General features: G+C 38.1%; 1 pseudogene; it reads left to right on the forward strand.

Annotated features, from left to right (window-relative positions):
• LOC106471925 overlaps positions 1 to 5,357 on the forward strand; it is a 69,672-nt pseudogene that overhangs the window by 31,629 nt on the left and 32,686 nt on the right.

Genomic DNA, 5,357 nt, shown 5'->3' on the forward strand with positions numbered 1-5,357 from the left:
ACACTACATCTAAACATGGAAAATACAGATATTTTCACGACGACCATGGCAGGTAAGTGGTGTCCGTGTGGTATAACTGTTGGTAGTCATAACGGTTACTTTGAAGAGTGACCATGGCAGGTAAGTAGTGTCCGTATGGTAGGTTTGTTGGTGGTCGAAACGCTTACTTTGGAGAGTGGCCATGGCAGGTAAGTGATGTCCGGATGGTAGAACGAATTTGAATAAGAGTGTTTGTAATTGTTTGCCACAAGTCACCAGTATTAGGCCTATTATATTTTCTAGCACTAGATTCTTTATCTAGTCCCTTAGGGAGTTTCAAGAATTAGAAGATTGTATTATAATAATAGTATTCCAACCGCACTGTATTTTCTCTATCCATTGTCGACGACAATACAGAGCTCTTCAGGCTGGTTGGAATACAACAAATACAGCCTAAAGAACTTTGGTCTGAGCAAAACACGTCGTCGACAATGGATTTTTTTGTGAATACTTAAAGGACGGTGAAAACAAAGATATTTAGTGCGAGTAATTGTTTGATGAATTTAGCGCAAAGTTGGCTGTCCTTAACTTTGAAGTGATAGACTAGAAGGAAGACAGTTATTCAACACTATCCACCGCTAACTCTAGAGCTACTTCCCCCCCCCCCCAAGAAAGGTGGGATTGACCGTCACATAATAACGCCCCAACGGCTGAAAAAGGCGAGCAAGTTCAGTGAAGGATCGTGAACACGTGACTCGCAGATTGGGAGTCGAGAGTCATAACCACCAGGATAAGATTTTTGTTTGTAATTAAGCACAAAGCTACACAATGGGCTATCTGTGATGTGCCCACCACGGGTATCGAAACCAGGATTCTAGCGTTGTAAGTCCGCAGACACATCGCTGTGCCACTGGGGGGCTCAGGATAAGAAAGGCGAGGTCTGAGATATAAAAGCAACATTTTTAATGTCCTAAATAATTTCGTTGATGGATTGATAGTTTGTTTGTATTCTTTCATTCAATTGTTTTGCATAAAGCTACACAAAGTATTATCTGCACATAGCCGTTCCTAATTTTGAACCGATAGAATAGAGTGGAAGCAGCTAGGACACACCCCCCCCCCCAGCCAACTCTTGGGTTTTCTGTAGTCTGACCGAATAGGATTTGACCCTTACCATTATAGCGAACTCACCTACCCAATGTGCGGAGAGCGTTTTTGTGGCAACGGGTTGTAAACACTCGGATTGACAGTCCGAGCATAATAATTATTAGGCCAGACCGATAAATATATTAAAAACATGTTGAAATCAAACAATGCTACTAGAGGTCACTAGTGGAGCAGCCGCTTTTTTAATCTCACGATAAATCCACCACTAGGTCTTTTAGGTTTCAGTTTTAATATCTCTAGTTCAGTAGCTGCTATCGTGTAAATTACAATAGTTATTTATCATGCTACCTATAGATTAATAGTTATGATATATATATATATATTGTACTTATTATGATATTATAATAATATAGTCATGGATACTGCGCAGGTGCTTTTGAAGGAGGCAACATGGCTGGGACTGTTTCTCAAGAACAAATGTGGAGGAGTCTTGCTAAATTCCAAATACGTGATAACAGCAGCTCACTGTCAACCAGGGTAAGTACTTTCTTCCGCGTAGTAAGCCTGTCCTTTACAACCTTTGGTTTCAACTACATCTTTGGATATTTTGATACATCAAAGAACACGAGTAAGTATCTAACTAAACACAGCATAGATACGTTTTACGTCTTCTTGATTTCAGTTTTATAGTTTTTGTATATAAAAGGTATAAAACTTTCGCGAGTGTAGAAGTACCAGAGGTGTACAACTAAGCCTGAAATTTGAAAATATATTGAATGATTTATACACATAGCATTTACAGCGTCATAAATTTAATGGAATAGTATGGGTACCCCACCTCCAGTGGCACAGCCGAAAGTGCAAGTCTGAATGCGATACCCGTGGTATGCACAGCACAGATAGCCCATTGTGGAGCTTTGTGCATAACTACAAACAAATAAAAATGATACGAGTCTGTCAAAACAATCAACGAGTAAAAAACATATTGTACATTAGTTTACTGGTTGTACTTCCCTAATATGTTACGTGTTTCTAAAGACTAAAGCGCCACCACCTGGAATGTTGATAAAACATTGTAAATGTTCCCTAAAAAAAAAGTGGCCCGGCTTGGCCAGGTGGGTAGGGTGCTCGACTTCCAATCTGTGGGTCACGGGTGCGTATCCTCGTCACACCAAACATGTTCGCTCTTTCAGCCGTGGGGGCATTACAATGTAACGGTCAATCTCACTATTCGTTGGTAAAAGAATAGCTCAAGAGTTGGCGGTAGGTGGTGATGACTAGCTGCCTTCCTTCTAGTCTGACACTGCTAGATTAGGGACGGCTAGCGCAGATAGCCCTCGTGTAGCTTTGCGTGAAATTCATAACAAACAAACCGAAAAGAAAATACTCTTTGCCTAAATGACATTTTATGAGAATATAAGAAATTGTTCGAGAAGACATTTTTTTCCGTAATACATTCTATCGATTGTCCCCATGCGTCAAACTTACCTGGTGAGGTAACCTACCATACAATTTTTCAAACACGTGATGTGAGTAAGTATTATTTGAGTTATAAATTAACGCAAATAGTTATGGTAAACAAACTACACAAGACGTAAATAAGGTCTGTAATGATAAGAATGTTTTGCCTCATCATCGATAATGTCGGCCGTAATCCCAATAATATCTCCCGAGGTTCGGCTAGCTTAGGAATTTTAAGTTAGTCCTATGTTTACGATAACTTAACGTTGACTTTTGTTCTTTTGTTATCGTGATGCTATATTTGTACTGAGCATATCATAGTATATTTTCTATTGATATTCCTACCGTTGAAATTACACAGACCTGCGAATTTAAACTTCATAAATGTTGGTTTGATTTTAATAACGGATTTTTCATAATTCAGCTACTTAGATTTCGAAAATAATATTCATTTTTTTTCTATCACGTAAGGATTTTTTACAAATCGAGAAGAAGAAAACACTGTTACTTAGATCACATTTACCACAAATATAACAGAATATGCTTAGGTCATTACATAACCTCTTGCTGCCATAGCGACGAATAAATAATACTGAAAAGAAAAAATAATGTTAAAACGCACACACAAACAAATATTATCCAGAAATGACTCGTCATGCGGCCTGTTAACCGTTTATATAATAGTGGTATGTTTCTCGTGGGTGCTAGAATGATCGATAAGACTCTCACGTCGCCATTGGTCTAGAGAAATCTATAGCCAGTGGTTGTTAACATTTTAAGCATAACAAATGTGACCCGATTTCAATGAAAATGACGTTTTTTTGAAAAATATGTACGTGATGGAAAAAAAATGGATATCATTTTCAGATTCAGCGTACAGGAATTACTGTAGAACATGTAAACATTTCAAGACAATAAAACCATCGAAGGCCTGTGTTATTTAGTATTAGATATATTTAAATTATCAGAAATGCCATAAATCTTTTATGTTACTTATGAGCCATTTTTAGAACAACACGTTTCATTAGCTAGGTAAAATATATAGTGCCATCTTAGAAAGTGAAATTTTATGTTCCAGCATGTGTTTTTATATTTGTGTAAATAAATGATGTTTTATTTTAACACTTTCACAAATATGAGATTATTTTTCTAATCGTGAAACAAAACTTACTTTACAGAGTTCTAGCTTCCTTGCTAGTTGTGCTGGGAGAACATGACTTTGGAGGTGGTTATGAATCTTTAAAACCTGTGGTGAAAAACGTCAAGAAAATGATCGTTCACAAAAATTTCAACACGAAATCTTTTGAAAATGACTTAGCACTCTTGGAACTAGAAACACCAGTCCAGTTTCGGCCCCATATTGTTCCAATCTGTCTGCCTGAGAGTGGAGAGGACTTCACAGGGAAGACAGCTTTTGTCTCAGGCTGGGGGAAGCTCTTCCATGGTAATTGTAGATTTAGCGTTAAAGATAAGTCTTGCTACACGTAACGAGATAAGAGTATTTCACAGGGGAGACAGCTTCTGTATCAGGCTGGGGGAAGCTCTTCCATGGTAATTGTAGATTTAGCGTTAAAGATAAGTCTTGCTACACGTAACGAGATAAGAGTATTTCACAGGGGAGACAGCTTCTGTATCAGGCTGGGGGAAGCTCTTCCATGGTAATTGTAGATTTAGCGTTACAAAGATAGATCTTGACACAGGTAATAAAATTCTCTGTCTCAGTTTCGTTTTAGGGTAAATTGAGTAGGGAATCTTAAACAGACTGAATTTTAATTAATAATATATTATAAAAGACGTCACGATTTGTTATGAGAAGACCACACAGGCATGTTGTAGGTTTCTGTTCTGCGTCGTGAAAATCTGTATTTTTGAACGTTTAGATGTAGTGTCAAGTCGTGAAAATATCTGTATTTTGTATAATTAGATGTAGTGTCACACCATTAAATTATTCGTATTTTGTCCGATTAGATGTAGTGTCATGCCGTGAAATTATCAGTATTTTGTATTTTAGATGTAGTGTCAAGTCGTGAAAATATCCGTATTTTCTATGTTTAGATGTAGTGTCAAGTCGTGAAAATATCTGTATTTTCCATGTTTAGATATAGTGTCAAGTCGTGAAAATATCTGTATTTTCCATGTTTAGATGTAGTGTGAAGTCGTGAAAATATCTGTATTTTCCATGTTTAGATGTAATGTCAAGTCGTGAAAATATCTGTATTTTCCATGTTTAGATGTAGTGTGAAGTCGTGAAAATATCTGTATTTTCCATGTTTAGATACAGTGTCAAACTCTTCAAAGTAAACGTTATGACCACTAACAGTTCTACCATTTGGACATCACTTATCTGCCATGGCCACTCTCCAAAGTAAGCGTTTCGACCACTAACAGTTCTACCATCCGGACATCACTTACCTGCCATGGCCACTCTTCAAAGTAAGCGTTTCGACCACTAACAGTTCTGCCATCCGGACATCACTTACCTGCCATGGCCACTCTTCAAAGTAAACGTTATGACCACCAACAGTTCTACCATCTGGACGTCACTTACCATGCCATGGCTACTCTCCAAAGTAAGCGTTTCGACCACCAACAATCCTACCATACGGCCACTATTTACCTGCCATGGTCACTCTTCAAAGTAAACGTTATGACTACCAACAGTTATACCACACGGACACCACTTACCTGCCATGGTCACTCTGCAAAGTAAACGTTATGACCACCAATAGTTCTACCATCTGGACGTCACTTACCTGCCATGGCCACTCTCCAAAGTAAACGTTATGACCACCAACAGTTCTACCATCTGG

Source organism: Limulus polyphemus, unplaced genomic scaffold, assembly GCF_000517525.1.
Source record: "Limulus polyphemus unplaced genomic scaffold, Limulus_polyphemus-2.1.2 Scaffold4967, whole genome shotgun sequence".
In the NCBI taxonomy this organism is placed as follows: Eukaryota; Metazoa; Arthropoda; class Merostomata; order Xiphosura; family Limulidae; genus Limulus; species Limulus polyphemus.